The sequence below is a fragment of the Poeciliopsis prolifica genome, unplaced genomic scaffold, assembly GCF_027474105.1.
Source record: "Poeciliopsis prolifica strain line A6 unplaced genomic scaffold, Auburn_PproV2 SCAFFOLD004, whole genome shotgun sequence".
Lineage (NCBI taxonomy): Eukaryota > Metazoa > Chordata > Actinopteri > Cyprinodontiformes > Poeciliidae > Poeciliopsis > Poeciliopsis prolifica.
The window spans coordinates 15149053-15166488 of record NW_026562379.1 but is presented as its reverse complement, the minus strand read 5'-3'; positions in this window follow the sequence as shown (position 1 = coordinate 15166488).

Here is a 17436-nt window from a genome sequence, read left to right as displayed (position 1 = left end):
CCTTTCCGTCACGTCGTAAATAAAACCTAATTTTGACAAGTTTAGCAATAAAACACAGTAAAATGTGTTGGGAGTTTCTTTTCGGGGGCGATTTGCAGCGACCAACTGACCTGACCTGCATGTTTTAGGAGATGTGGGGTGAACCGGAGCGCCCGGGGAAAACCCACGCAAACACGAGGAGACCATGCAAACTCCACACAGAGGGTCTCTGTGAAGACGCAGCGCTAACCGCTGCGCCACCGTGCTGCCCATCATTCCACCATCAATTATCCTACTCTTTATTCTTTACCTTGAAAACAAGAATAATTCCGATTCACTTGTTTTTATCCCGTATATGAGGAGCATCCGACTGATTTCCATATGGTGCCAGATAGAAAACGAGAGTGGGAAAAGAAATGTATCATAAATAGACGTAAACAAAGTTTGTAATGTTCTGGTATTGTTGTGGCTTGTTTATTGTTGTCATAGCAATCGCCTACCAAGATGGCTGCCAGGTAAAACAAGGAATGCTGTACTCTATATTTCCAGTGTTTTTTCTGGTTTGGTCACATGATCTGCAGACTGACAGACTTTTAAGAAAACTTTCAATGGCGGGTAAAACTGCAGGTCAATAGTGGTGGAACCAAAACCAGCTCTGTCTCAACTGTTTGCTGAAAGAACATGGAAGATGGTGAGGAATGTTTTAATAGAGAGCCTCCATCCTCATGTTTCATCAGTTTGAACCTCTGGGCTGATTAAGGCCTTATTGTTCCTCTGGTCACTAAGAACATCGATTAGACGTCATTTATTGACAGTACAATTATTATTCTTTACCAGATTAAAAGCATTTCCACACACACACCCATGGAGGGTGTGTGCGTGTGTGTGTGTGTGTGTGTGTGTGTGTGTGTGTGTGTGGGTGTGTGCGTGGGTGTGTGTGTGTTCAGCGCTTTGTGTCAGCAGAAGCTGTTCAATCTCCAGCTATGTTCGTTTCTGAGGTACAGCAATAATGTTCGTGGGTCAATTTGACCCGGGGAGTGTATCTGATTAATATTGCCAATACTAACCATTTCAATCAATATTTGTGCAATGATGTTTTTTTATTTTATTATTTCTCACAAATAAAGGATCAATGACAACAACTTACTCATTTACTCATTTGGACATAAAAATTAAATTTACATTTTTTTTTATATCCACTGAATAAAACCTAGACACAGAAACAATAATTTTCTTGAAACTGCAAATGTGTAAAATGAATAAAGTTTCAATTTATATGTAGAGTGCACCTATTAAGAGAAATAGAAAAGGTTTTATGCAAAATAAAGACATCCAACTATTTTTTTTTTTCAAAGTTTTGAAACTTTAAAACAAGTCAATTTGACCCGCAACATAACAGGAGGGTTAAAGTGCTTTTAAAGATAAAGGTGGAATGGAAAAGGAATGCACAGTAGTGGTTATACATATAAAATCCTAAAAGCCAGTTTTCTCAAGCAGCTTTCATTCAGACTGAGATATTTGCTATTTTCTTTCACTCAAAGTCAATGAGACTTGATTAAAACACATTCACATGCTTTCACCACATATAGTCAGAATATTGAGGTGTGTGATATTCACGTATGGTACATTGATTCTGCCCATACTTTGATCTATTCTCAGAATCCTGCAGCAGTGAAAGCAGGCAGATATTAAAAAGAAGGAGCCCTGGGATTGAACCTTTGGGTCCCTTTCACGTGACCTCCATCTGTTTTTTAGGTAAGACTTACACCAGTCAAGTACTGCTATACAGAGTCCACCAAAAATATCCACTTGTTTCAGTAATATGTCAACAGTGTCAAATGCTGTGCTGAGGTCCAACAGAACCAGCGCTGTGGCTCTTCCACAGTCTGCATTTATGTGGACATCAATGACCACTTTGACGAGGGCGGTCTCAGTACTGCGGTGAGCATGGGAACGACATCAGAGCGGTTGGTATGTTTACAGGAAATACTCCATGTGGAGGTTTCCACACTGATCGGATGATTTCATTTTTTCCCAAAGTACAATTTTCTTTCTAAACTCTGTGTTTCTTCCTTAGTGTTTTAAGTCAAGCTTGTCTTTTCTTTTCCTTCAGTGTAGCACGACGCAGCATATGAAACTGCAACTCCTCTTCCGCTCCAGCCTAATGCCGCTGCTGGCTTCACACTTCGCTCTGCACTGTAGGTACGAAGGCTGGCTTAAAATTTTCTCACACATCCCTGTCATAAAAGATTGAGCATGTGGGAGTCATTGAAATGTATTCATGCTCGCAATGTAGAGGAAGCACGGGGCCACAGTAATGGTTGTCAGGGGCTGGTATGCCTCAGTGAACTGAAGACGACATTTTCTGTCTCACTGGCTGCAGGGATGTTGGAGTTATATAACCCTACAGGAGGCCACAGATGAGAGCGTCACGTGTGACTCCTAATAAAATGCAACATTTAGTTTGTGTGCCGTGCAGAGCGTCACGTAGTCCAAGTGGTTTTTGGAAACAAGCTGTCTTTCTGTTGCTCTGGATGACTGAATCTGTTAAAATAATGTTTCTTTGCTTCATCGGTCTTAGTGCCTTCTTATTTGTAAAGCTAAATACATGTGGTGAAATATTTAGAACCGTGTTTTGACATTTCATCGGATTACTTCACCAAACTTTCACACAGGTGTTCAAATTCAAAGATTTGATGTGAGTCTTTCTAAGGATCTTTTCTGCCTTGTTCAGTTCACACAAACTGTCCTATTTCTTGTGAAGGTAAAAAATAAAATAAAAAAGGCCTCAGCATCAATGTTATGTCATAATGGATCCTCAAATATCTTAAGGTGAGTGAAGAAAAGCCTTTAGTTCATCACATACCATCATCACATAAATATAATTAAAACAATTTGATTTAAATCTTGAGACTAAGTTTCAAAATGGCATCACCTAAAGTAGTAATTAAGACTTCAGTCACTCTATCTCTGCAGCTCCTTGATAGAGAATACAAATACACCACAAATATTCATACAAAATTTTGCTGCTAATATCTGTTTCACGTATTGTTTATACATTTTCAAGTAAATATAATGGAGTGTATTGTTGATTACATGTGAAAAGGTAAAGGGATATGAATAGTTTTGCAAAGCACAGAAATTTCAATGATGAGCCTCTAAGGTGCTTAGTCACAGAGAACCATTGTAGCTTAAAGGATCAGGATGCTATAATGAGGCGAAGAGCGACCAATGAATATGTAAACCTTGACGTTTTCTTTTCTGCACTAAACTGAGTACGTTTTTGAAAAACCTCCAGCAAAAGGATGAAAATAAGTAATCAAACTTCTGTTGGAATATTAAATTAATGTTTTTTAATATGGGATTTATTTTCCCACCGATTTACCTTGTGTTTCTTAACAGTGACAAACCATTTAGATTTGGTCCAGAGTTGAGTAGATATACTTCACTGAATCAAAGTAACAAGATCTCATTTAAAAGCGCTTGTTATTGCTATTGACAGGCTCAGATGGTTATTAGACTGAATATAACGACAGAACTGAGACATCCAGTGCAGCCATTTTTCATCTGACATTATCTTCTGCCAGCACACTTCCAGCAAGCTGACTTTTACAGATATATTTACACTTGTGAAGCAGCAAATAGCTTTCATCTCAGCATGTGTTCAAATTAGATATAAAAATGTCCTCATAAGCCTCATGAACATTCATTTTCTGCACATTTCCAGATATGCAAGAATAAAGTGACAAGATATGTTTCATGCTATGTTCGGATTGCATGGTTTTTCCTTTTTTTTTTTCTTACTTTTTTTTTTATCACACTATTGCATATCTTCCATGCATTTCTGTGCCATCTGAAAATATGTGTCACGATGTAAATAGCATTTCAGCATTGAATTTCTACAAATCTGGCCATGCAGCATACATGAAGCGATATCCACAGTGTTTTGTGGACATGCTGAATATTTCTGCTGCAGAACCACAGCTCAGAGTTTCTATATATTCCACACTTACGCGTCACCACTATCAAACATACATCAGTAATGCACATATCTTGTAGCAATGACCTGAGTAAAGCTTAGCCGAGGCTCTAGGCTAATGCTGCTGGAAAAGCCAACCCATCATTAAAGAGCATTCATGTCGACAGAGAGAATACAGCAGACATCGGCCTGTTTTCTAGAAATTCAGCTGATAATTATTAAACCACTTGGGGGCAAACTAATAGATTAGTGCATAGATTGGTGAATCTTTCATCCTAAGAAGTTAGGCAACCATCAAGTTGGGGGAAAAAGGTAGAGCTGAGCATCATCTGCAATGTAATTGTATCTTGTTTAAATGTTATAATGTGAGGTAAGTACATGAATAAATTAATATTTTTTAAATAAATGCTTCAGGCTGAAAAATCAATTAAATTGGTCCTCCATTTATAGAACTTGCTTACTTACTTAGCATATGCTCAGTCACCAGGCTAGCTATTATTAGCTAACTGGAATTAGCAAAACATGCAACAATGTAGAACTCTGCATTTCATTACTTTCTAACACAGTGGACATTTGAAAGAGACTGCATACTGCTTTGTTTATTTAAAATATTTCATGATACAATTTCCAGAAGAACTTTGTTTGCTACAGTAACCAGTAAAATATGAAGGATATTTGCAGGCTCGCCATATTGCGTGTTGTGAAATCTCTAGTTTTGTAGCTTCAAAGTAACTTTTGTAACTTTTTCCAGGTCCAAATTTGGACATTTTGTCAGTATGATGTACAGTTTAATTGCAACATTCAAACAAAAAAAATTAAAGTTTCATCATTAGAATCCTAGATTTGTTGCACTGCTGTTTTAAAATCTAAGAAGGGTGGTACACAGAACACACTTTTAAAAAATGTACCTGCTTCTTTCTCTTTTCAACTAAGCCATAGTCTCTGAGAAACGTGCGGTTACAATTTAAATGATCTGACATGCAGGCAGGAAACAGGCTTAATCAGACAAGACACAGCTGTGACGGTTAGTGTTAATAAGAGCAAGAATTTTATGTGGAAAAAAAAAAAAGAAATATGATATTATTCTTGCTTCTCTACCACTAATAAGTGCTGGTGGGGTTGATGGGGAAATAGATTAAAAGTGATATCATCCTGACAAAAATATCACAAAAAGGAATCTGGGATTGCCGTTTCTTTCTAAGGTGAGCTTGTTCAGGTTTGACTGGGAAATATAAAACCCGCAAAAAGGGGTGCATGATGTAAAAGCGAGGTAAACCCGCTTCAAACAGACACCTGAAATGAACAGAATTGAGTTTGTTCATGGATGTGTGACTGCAGGAATCCTTCCCTGTTTTGTCTTAGCAGAAAACTTTCAGGCCTCTTCGTATAGCAAAGTTTCTCTCACATCCTTTTTTAAAAAAAATTGAACTCTAAAATAACTTTTGAACTACCAGTAATTTTACGGGCGAGCTGTGATAAGATGTGATATGATGCAATTTTTCATGAGTAAGGATTCCATGGCTGGCATGGAAAAGCTTCAGAGGCTGAGTCCAAATGAGATCAAAGAACTTGCTTTGACTCTGAACTTGTATCTTTTTGCACTTCAGCTCAAAATGTAGAGCAGATCCGTGAGTCTTAAGAGTCAAGTCAAATAGTTTTGCTGTGATTTGCTTCAGTAAACCAAACAAATCACAAAACAAATGTTTTAAAAAAAAACAATTATAAAAACAGCAAGATAAATTTCATCTAGCATAAGGAGCATTTTTATCATCTTTAACAAAACCTAATTTACAAAGGCAATTGAAAAAAAATGCATATCAAGCAGCTGTGCTTAAAAATAGAAATTATGAGATCATAAACACAATAAAAGGTGATTCAAGACAGTGTTGTCTCACTGAGACAATATTGAAGTGTACATTCAGTACTCTTTGTGCTTCAGTGATTAAATGTGTGTTTATCTGCTGTGAAGAATGAATGAATCATAAGTGACTCACTTAGATGTTATATTTAGAGCCATCCCACGTGGATTCAATAGTTATCAACTCCGAAGCCAAACAGTTTATTTGTATGTCTCCAAACGGAAACAAACGTCTTTGCCATTTATTTTATGCTTCTGCTGTTTACTCAGACATCACAAGCTGCCTTTCGTTTTCCATCAGACAAATTCAAGAAAAAAAATAATAAATAAAAATTGACTCCACCAGTCTAAGTGGTTGGAAAGCACAACATTGCACAAAGCCAGAAGTACAACATGAGCCAAATCAATGCAATCGCTGCCGGTGCTCGGGTCGCACTCGTCCCACTCAGTTTGCCAGGGTTCAAAATGTACTACAGAAATCAAATGAAAAGCTAAGCATGTTGTGAGGATCTATAAAGAGTAAACAGCTGAATCCAAAACGAAACTTGAAGAGCTTGAAGTGAGGCGATTGCCAGATGAGAGGTTCACGATACGATATCCATTAACAGACACTTGACATGAAATACAAACAAAAAGCTAGAGCAGCTTCGTTTTTAGGGAGAGAGAACCACTTCTTCACAGAGAAAGAAAAATATTTTTATGTTTTCAATGCATTCTTGAACTTTTTAGTGTCTTGGATGATTTTGTTATATGATCCACAGACATCAATGTATTTTATTTGGGTTTTGTAAATTAGAAAGTAGTCCATATTTGAGTAGTTGAAGGTTTTAAAGTTACTTAAATAAAAACAAGAAATAATCTACCTGGTTCATGCACCATCCATTAATGAATGTTTGTTTTTTTCTCTGAAACAGGAACATTTTTTCGGAGTGCCTCACGAAACTGTGTTTTTGAAGCATTTTTATTTTTGGCAAGCTGGAAGTGGGTTCCAAAGTGAAAGTGTTGCCCTCATAAATTAATGTTAAAACATTAGCATAATAATTCAGTAGTGTCCAAAGTCAGCAGACCTCTGCAGAACATCAACATGCTGAGGAGACGGTAACTTCCTCCTCAGCATGTCGATGTTCTGCAGAGGCCTTCTAACAAGCCATCATTTGATTCAGATGTGTTGACCCACCTGACCGAAACATGCAGGAAACCGGCCGGTGAGTATTAGACCAACCTCTAACCTCACCTGACCTATAACCAACTTAAAGAAAATTGTTTGCCATTCTTATCGTCTTGTTGTGTTTGTCGCTAACGCTGTGCGCACGTCCCACACTTCATGTTTAACTCCACTTACAGGTCTGAGGGAGTAGAAATATTGTTCTGGGACTTTCTCTGAAAACATTTCATTAAATGCTCCCATGCGGATGGCAGTGTTTGTGAAACCGAGATCTTCGCTGCTCCATCAGCTGGTGCTCTTTATGTTCATGTCTTTATGTTCATGTCACTTTCAAACACATTTTCGTTTTGGGCCAAATCAAGATCATGAATGCTTTTAAATAGCCGGTTGTGCAATAATATTGATACAACCCGTTCACAAACTGGTAAATTCTCAGTGAGTTCATATAAAATAAATAACATTATTGAACATCTTTTCAGTCCAGTTCAGTCCAGGATTTTGTGATACTTTTTGTGATTTTTTTCACAATAAAAATAAAAATGATTGTGCTGCTAAATTGGAAATCTTTTTGATATTTCCACTTATTTATGATGGTCAATGTGACTTGTTATTACTAGTTGTAAGGGTCATGGATAATAATCTGACATGACTTGTTGAATTTTGTGCTGTCCTCTTTTAACTTTTGGACAACGTATTTATGTACAAAACTATTGTGTGGTATTTTAGAACCTAACTCTACTTCAACTCTGACTATGGGTTCCTTGATCTTGCTATGATCTTTGGTAATTGATATTCCCTTTAGTTGCATTTGTAGCTGGAGGAAATTGTACGTTTTAAAAAAAAGATTTTTAAAGGCGCCTGAATATGGTGAGACTTATTTAGGAATAAGCACCACTTGGTTTTGGTCTATTACACGAAAATACCAATATGCCAGAGTGTGAAAAACTTCAAAGCGATATTAATATATTTGTAAGACACTGTAAAATTTTTAGTGTCCTAACAGACCTCTCTTTGCTCTTGCAAACATTTTACAGCTTTCCTTATCTGTACATTAACCGACGGCAACAATTAAAATGTAATCAAATTAAACAGAAATTGCAATAGATACAAGCTAATTGAACGAATGAAGGATGACACTTGAATTCATTACTGTAATTTGCGTGATTTTGTATCTGACATTTCATTCACTGACAATTAAAGTGACAATTAAATTACCCCTCTAATCGCCTCTGTGCAGAGCGAATGTATAACATGGAAATTAGGGGGAAAGCAAAGTTAAGGCAATTTTCCAATGGAGCTTAAATCACCATGGGTTTCAAGGCTCAGAGGTTCCTTTCAAACCAAATTGTGTGCCAAACTTTCCCCCTGATGACTCCACTAAAGTGTCTGAAAAGAAGAGCTATTGATTTGTGTTCGCCATCCAAACAAATTTAAATCTTTTATTAGCTCGGTGAAACAAAGCCAAATGTAAATTAGACTTCTGAACTTCGATCGTGTCAAGATGCTGCCGAAATGTTCCTACGGTTGCTTCTAGTGGAAACATCTGATGTCGATGATAAAAAGAAAATCTGATTACTGAAACAGGAAGCAGAGCAAAAGGGTGATGCGGACTGACACACTAATGCAAATCTAATGTCTCTGAAAGCTAAACTGCTGTTTATCTCGACTGTTTTTTGAGCATATTTGCAGGAAATGCATTAGAGTTTCAGCATTACCTCACAGAAATATGGCTTATCTGTTCATGAATTGCTACCAGAAGCTCTCCCTTCTTTCCTTGTTTGCTGAGTTAATATGTTTTCAGTGACTGGCTGTCCAAGCCTGTTGACTCGGGTATCTAAAACGGCAAGAATATGGCACAAACAAACCTGAACACCGAAGCTGTGAAAACACAAAAGTGGAGACAAAAAATGCCTCCAGGCTGTGATGTCAAAATGACAACATACTTTTCCACCTACTTGTATTCCAAAAAAATGCACAAGTAAAATTCTTGCCCTTGTGGCATGTGGCGTGTGTTTAAGGAATAAATTTCCATCTTATGTTTCAACACCCCCAGATTTAATTTCTGGTTGGAGGAGATTGCCAGCCCGGCATGGAGACAACTCCTGTCCACAAACTGACGAGACACAACTTGCGAATAAATGTTACCCGACAAACTATTAAAGCGCTTTACAACCGTACGTCGCTGTGACACGAAAAACAACCAGGCCCCGTTACTCGGCCCATTTAATCAAATCGCAAACCCTGTGAGGTTTAATAAATGTTCCTGCCAACTTTCATAAATGGAAGATCAATTATAATTGATTTTATGGCCTGATACATTTATTAAAGTGACATCCATTTATTCATGTGCTTACCTGTTTTGCCATCGGCGCCTGTTTGCACAGAAAAGAAACTGACAACTTCATACTTTATTCAAACTGTGACTTTTGGATTTTTGTCATGCAGAAATAATTGCTACACCACCAACACAGATTTAACACATCCAAAGTAACTCTTAATTTTTCTCACTGGTCAGCTGATGAGACATCTCTATGATTTTTACTACATGATATGAGCCAGTAGTTAATTTGTAACAGCCTGATGAGAAATGCCATTTCCCCCTTTAAAGATGAATAAATTAGTTTTGGGATAGTAGCTCCTGTCGCATGAAATGGCACACTCAGAGCTGAGCACAAGACAATTAGAAATTAGCTCCGCTCACCAACTGTGCTGCAAAATATTCTCGAACGAGCCATGAGGGCAACCTCTTGTGAGGTTGTAAATGTTGCTTTTCTAATAAGATTCAACTTTCTGCCGGCATAAAAACACCTGGCAAATATATTCCCCTGTACTCACTTTGTATCTGTGTTATTTCCGTCATCTGTTGCATGGAGGAGTTTAATAGTTTTGCCTAAAGATGATAATTTTTTTTCCAGTTGGAAAATTGGAATCATCTTGGATCTTCTGATTTGATTGCGATCAATCGACCTGTGGCCATTTACGTGGCTGAAGTCATCAAGAAAACATAAAAGGTTAGATTTGGAAAGGTTAAAATCAATCTTGAAGATGTGATCAAGTTGTGGCACAACATGGACTGCTTTCTCCAAGAGCTTTGTTGTTTATGTATTCCACAATAACCCCAGAAGCAAGCACACTGTACTGTTTGCCAGTTGTGGAATTGATAAATCCAGCTAATGAATAAAATAAGCTTGCGGCAGCATGGAAGTGAGCCCCTGTGACATATTTCAAAAGTTAATGGAGCCTCACAATGACCACAGGCCGCCATCAATGCTGGTCAGAAAAAAAAAAAAAAAAAACCTGGGCACTGAGCATCAGCTGTTGCACACAAAGTAAACTTAATTCAACCTTTTCCCGGAAAAAGGAGAAAATGATGTGCTGTAGTTAAATACACTAAGAAAGTGTTCATTTTTAATGCTCTTCTATAGACAGTTATGTAAGTTGTAAAATGTTATTTCCATCTAGGCACAAGCTCCATCCTAATATTGTTGATTGACACTGTGTGTATTGATTGTATTTTAAATGTATGAATTGGCTTTCTCCTTGTTTACTTATTTAATCAATTAAATATACCTGCTCACTTCAAATGCTAAATCTTTAATTCCTTATACTTTGTAAAATGACCTCCAGCTATTTCAGTAATAAGCAGCAGATAAATTAGGACACTTTGTTTTTGGTTGAACTGTGTTCTTGGTTATCACAATGCTTCTTGGGAACAAAACAGTACTGTTTGAACATAAACAGATTTTTCCTTATACTTAACCTTTAACCTTACCCTTAGCTGTCAAGGTAGCAGCAGCCGACCTTGATGGCTAACGAAATCGCCTCCATTCAAATTAAGAGGAGGTGAGTTTGAAGTTAAAATTAAAATTCAGAATTTGAATTTGATGCTCTATAAGAAGAGTGTCTCAGAAATACTCTTACAGGGTATCTATAAGAGGTGGATGCTATCCTATAGATCTTGATGGACAGCCAGTTAGGTGCTTTTAGGCGAGCAAGTTACAGAGGCAGCTAGCTAGATAGCATGAAAGCTACCTCAAAATAATGCTACATAGAAGCATGATAAGTTAGCTATCTATTGAGGTAAATACCATAGATAGATAGATGGTTAAAAGCAAAAGAAATAAATACCAAATGGAATTATATTTAAAAGTTTTGTAGCTTTGCCTCCATCTTTATTTTTCCAATCAGACATTTCAATTATTTTACAAATTGCAATATTTGGTTTCAATTTGGCAGGTTCTTTTCTCATGACTGACTTGAATGATTAATTTTCAATTTTGGAAACCTAGTTTCAATCTAAAAGGTCTATTGGACAAATGTTGACTTCCATCAGTGATAAAAATCAAACAAATAGGAAGATAAATGAAGAAAACAAATCAGAGACACAAAAATAGAAAACACAGTCATTTATTTTTTATTAATTTCTGATTGTTATACTTAACATTTAGGCAAACTTTCCATCTACTTCCAACTTTTCCTTTTATGACAAAGTTTTATAACATGATTTTCTGATGCGTGGCCAGAGTTGCTATCAGGCAAATTTAAAACAAGCACGGACTTGTTTTAAAGTCCGTGCTCTACGTGAAAAAACTGAGTTTTTCAAGATCAAATCAGGACACACAGCAAAAACGTCACTCGTATTCAGTTTCTTGACAGCATAGCTTTTCCTGCTCTCTCCACGACAAGTTGTGTTTTCTCTCTCTGCTGACCCACAAGCAACTGTGAAACAGATGCTCTCTTCTCTGACCTCTGAAAGGAGAACAGGATGGTGGCGTGATTGAGAGAAGAAATTGAAAGTAAATACACATTTGTTATTCTCCGCGCCTTAATCCGAACTTGCCGACTCATGTGAAAGTCGGAGCTGATTGGTACTGCAAACGATTCAAACGTGCGTTTAATTACAGAGGCGCCATAACATCCCCGGTATCATCTCTCCTCGTGTCTCGATGACAAAATGATTTGTCAGGTTTGTTCAGAATTACTCTTGTGAGAATTTGGCAGATGGGACGTCCAAAGGCAATCCAAATTACTTGAACAATGTTGAGAAAAAACAAGTGGTTTGATGAACTGAGCTGCTTGTTAGGGAAATTACATTGCAGCCAAGCTTAAAACAACAGGCTTTACCATGTAGGATCCTCTTCCTCCTGTGAGGGTTAATGACGTGGGATGATTCACAGCTCTGTCAATTAATTACAGCTTGACTGAGGTCACTGCCTCCAACCTTTAGCTGAAACTGCACCTCGTAACAAACAGCTGTATTTACACGAAGGCTGCAAGTGGGCGGCTGTAAAGAGAGGAGCAGAACCAAAAACACAAAAAGACCATTTTATATTTTATAAGTATGCTCCTTTGTTGTACCTAATAACACCTTGTCAGAAAAAACACGAGAGAGCTCATAATCGCAAGAATTGAATAAATCTGATGAAGCCTTCATGTACTTTAAAGCTCTGAAAAAGAAGAAGCAAATGCAGTATCTTCTTGACAGCAATGAACTGGAGTCTTGATGTTGTTGTACTGCTGATGGCCAAAGAGAAGCATCATGTTTTATTCAGTTGCCACGCATGAGCTGCACAGACTGAATGCCTTGAAGTGACCAACTGTGAGCCTGGGAGCCTCTGTCTTTGGGCTCCACCCTTTGGCCAGTAAGCAGAACTGCATCAACAAGCCTTCGGGTTGGGGCTTTATCGTCATGAACGGTTGGAGGTGAAAATCAGAGACTATTGTCAGTTTTCATGATTTCTTCCTCCTTCTTCTTATTTGCATGCATGAAAAAAAGTGAGCAATATCTCTAGTAATAAGTTTCAAAAGGTGGAATAAATGCAGATTGGTTCACAGTCATACTTACATTTTTACACTCTGTAAACTGACAGACAGGAAGTAATCCACAAGTCATACAATACTGCTCCCGATTAGATCTCACACATCACTCCAAGGGACTTTTCATTTTCCAAATGAGTAATCCCGCCTTCACAAATGATGTAGCCGCATGACATCAAGTGTTAAATAAGCTTCGGACCGAGGCTATCCATTCTATTTTGTGGCTGCACCGTAATGTGTACTCCACCATAAAAATCTTATTTTCTATTCAATTCGGTTAAACGATCTCCAGGGATATATTCATGTGCACATCTGACTTTCTAATAGAGGACTTTAAAGACATGCAGATGGCTCCTCACAAAGGCAGCCTAGGTGTGCTCAAGCGCATCCTGCCATGACAACAGTTGTCTCTGAAAATGCATCAGAAATGCAATGCGGGGTTGAGGCTTTCCACAGGAGAAAAAAAAAGAAGCATTACACCTTTTCATACTTCTTTTCTTTCCCTGATGGAACTGGGATGATGTAATATGCCAAAGATAAACATTGTTGTCAAACTGTATTTCATTATTTTCATGATTACTCTTGGCTGCTGATTCGTCATGCAGAAGAGACACAATTACGCTCTGTTATTGAATGCAAGCAAAAAAAAAAGAATAAAAAATACGCTGCTTGAATATTCAGATGCCTTATAGGTGTTTAAATTACCACAGTTTATTTTAGTCTACTTCCAACAAGTTCTGCCTCAGCAATTGTTCTCTTCTTCAATAGAGACGACGCTGTTTGTGCTCCATCAATATTGCAGAAGGAAAATATTTGCATGAGGAGTGATTTTCTCAATTTAGCAAAGCAATTATTATTGCACTTCATTAGCAGGATATAACAAACCATCGACAGAGCAAGAAAAAAAGACAAATTAAAAACAATAACAACAACCTTAAGGATAACAGTTGATTACACTGGGCTGCAAAAATCTATATGTTTTTTCAACTGAATTAGGAATATTTTGCAGATTCTCTTGAAGCAGATCCATATGTGAGAACAAGTCATGCATTCTGATGCTCACGTTGCATCCAGAGTTCAGAAAGTTGGCCTGAGTGAGCAAAACCAATATGATTTTTGGATTCGACACATCAAAATGACCCTAAAACAGTTGAAAAATCACAGACAATTCTTTGGCTGTTGACCAGTGTTCGTAAAGATGCTGAAAGTAAGATAAATAAAAAATGAAAAAAATTACAAGAACAAGAAGAGGAGAACAAGATCAAGTTTAATTCTTTATATAAACAATGACAGGGGACAGGTTCAAACGAGATAAAAAAATTAAGACTGAACATCACCTTAAAATGCAAAACACGGTGGTGGAAGCATTATGATGTGGGCGTGCTTTTCTCTATCCGGGTTATGAAAGATGTTGAGGTGGATAGAGCTAAACTTAAGGCAATCCTGGAAGAAAATCTGTTGAAGGCAAAATGTCTGAGACGTGCAGCGGAGATTCAGCTTCCAGCAGCATAATAACTCTCAACATCCAGCCAAGAAAAAAATCAGGAGGTATAAATACCTACTGCAAGCCACTGTCTCAGTCACTTCCACCGTTTGGGACTGTTATTAACTCGCAGGTTAAGTATTGCCCAAAAGGAGAAGCTGCTCAGCTCACTGTTCTCTGTTTCTAAGTGCTAAGCAAAGCCAAGAGCTCTGGGTATTGTTTTTGTGTCGGATTTTAAGTAAAAAGAGGCATATCACCGTTCCCCAGTGAATTACTGTTGAGGGGAGTTTTATGCCCCTTTTGCCGCTTTGGTTTTACCACGGAAGGACAAATATTACTTTGAACCTCAGAGATTCAATGCTTTTTTAATGTAGCTGTGGGTACAGCAGACTGTAGAGCAAATGGATTCTGCACACAGCCACTGCAGTGTAGACATAAATATGACATACCTCTAAACATCCGCAGTGTTTAATTTAACTAATTTATATCCCTTTCTTCACGTGTCTTGTATTTGTTCAGAGTCAACTTCTGTTTTGAAATTAAATGGTGCGTTTCCCTTTGCAGACTACACACACAAGTGGAGTGCACCTTTAATTTGCAGGGTAACATTATATTGATTGCTTGAAGCAGTCAAGCTGCATCGCTATAAGACCTCCCTCAAACAGCACACACCTAAACACAATCACATTTACTTCAACGTCCACCAAGCGCTCCCCGCAGGCCTGCAACGCACATTAGCCTGGGGAAATATAGAAGTTTGGCTCACCTCACTCACTTCTGTTGTGCTCCAAAGTTTCACTGAGTTGTTTTCTTTTTCAGCAGCTGAAAGGTGCACAACACCTCAAACAAAAGCAACCTGCTCCACTTGAAATCCTCAGTTTTTTTGCCCGAGTTAAAACCATAAATCATCCTGGGCTCGTTATGACAGTTCCAGCTCCGCTTCACCACATTACTTTGGGAAAGCATTACAGTTGCATGCCAGGGTATCCCCTAGTCCTTAGACTGCAATTTGGTTCTGTTAGTTTTGCTTTCCCTCTTTGCCTCAGTTGATACAATCATGGTTTTAATCATGGTTGGTGACTGCAAGCAAAGATACAGCACAGGAACTAGCAGACTCTAATTTTGTTGTCAAATTCTCTGAGGCGATGCAGCGCCTGGAACATAATGGTTTTATATTTTCTATGTCTTGTTCTACATTCTTTATGCTGGTACTTAACTTCATTCCTGCATGTAAGACATATTTTCTGCCTGTTGTTTATTTTCTTACTGGGTTAAAGTAAGTAATTTACTTGAATCATCTGTCACTGTAGTTTGTTTGACAAACATAGAAGATTGCTTTGACATGTTTCACTCTTTTACATTCTTTGTTTGAAGTACATTTGTCTGCAACATAATATATTTAAAAATAGGGCAAACTAAAGTGTTAGTGTAATAAATAAGCATATTAACTGGATTAAATTGGATTTGAATTGAACTTTTTTCTTGTATTTAATAATCTGTGTTATTTAACTGTTATGTGGCTCTTATTTGACTGCACCTAAATGAATTGACTTGAATCAAATTGAGTTATACAGAATTGAACGGAGCAATGTTGAGATTAATAAAATTAAACAGAACTGTAATAGACTGATTATCAATCCATCCATCAATCAATTGCCAATGGAGACAGATATGAAGTGGATGGATGAGTTCAGAGGGACAGAGTTGAACTTGAAGGAATTAGAAGCAGCTCGATTATTTAAAATGTGAAATTGAGCTAACCTGAACTGAGCTGGGTTGAAGTGAATTGAACTTGAACAAAAGATCATTGCTATCTAACAACTTATTCTACATTTAGCTTGGATATACTTCTAGCTAATTGAAGATTGTCCATATTTTGAGATTGGTTTAACACTTAGCGCAATTAAAATATCTGTACTGGCCATAAAATGCTAAAAATGCTAAACTTACTTTGCTTTTGTCATTTGAAATTAGCCATCAATCTCAAAGTAGAATGCTTTCAAATTGATATTTGTCTCTTGTTTAATTAGCCGAACGGTGCCAGCTAAATTCGACTTTAAACTATGTTTTGTTCAATGTAAAAATAAACAATATATGTCTGGAGACATATATTGCCATTCGATTAACATTGTTCCTCTCTGCACTCATTCCCCGACTCTCAGTAGACTGGATTACTTTTTAATCGCGTTCCAAGGGCCCACGCAGCGCATGCGTCCGTATTTTCTCATCTTGTAGCAGCAGGCCAGGTATCAGCAGACAGACCCGTTTACCTCGGCGCTGCAGACGGATTAGTGTGAGCGTGAGCTTTGATGTCAAATTTATGGACAGTGGAAAAGCATCTAAGTGCCTCTCGGAATGATCTGTTTGTTCATGAGACATTATAAGGCGAGCAGAAACCCACGGGAGAGGAAAAATTATAAAAACATGCAGAAAGGGCTGGTGGTGAAATTCCTTTTGTTTACGATTGTTCGTTATTTTCATGTTTTATTCATTCAGGTTTGATGGGTCATTTGTACTAAAGAAGTAACAGAACTCTGCATGGTTTAGGGAAAGCTGAACGGGGCATTCTGTTGTATGAAACACATTCTGCTGTCTGAAGGCCTAATGAGTAATAATGTTGTTGTCATGCACGGTTTGCACTTAAGCAAATACTACTTCATTATTTATCCACTGTTGTTGCAGTCAGATTTAATCTTGTCCCTGTAATTGCTTAAAGGAAAAACAAAGAGTGTGCTCACAGCAGTGCGTTTGCGGGTTTTACAGCAGCACTACCACTTAAGGTCACTTACTTGTTCTGTTCTTTCTTTCTTTTTTTTTTTATTATTTCTTATCAGGCGTTTTGGCCTAAAGCTCAGGCAGCTCATCTCCCTCAGGTCCTACTTCTGGAGCTTGTAAACACTTTCAACGAGCCTCTTTATTGACATAATCAGGTTGAGTGGTGCTGATGTGGTGACATTTGCTGTAATAGGAGACTGATAATCCTCACACAATTGCTTTCCTTCTTTTGGACTACAGGGGAGGCCAAGGGGGACACGGTCCGCTTCTGCAGGCAATCTACTGCCCACCAAGTGACCATGAACAGGATAGCCTCACCTCACTCTTTAACTTGCATTACCCTGTGGAAAATAGGAGTCCTGCAAGATCAAACCATCTGC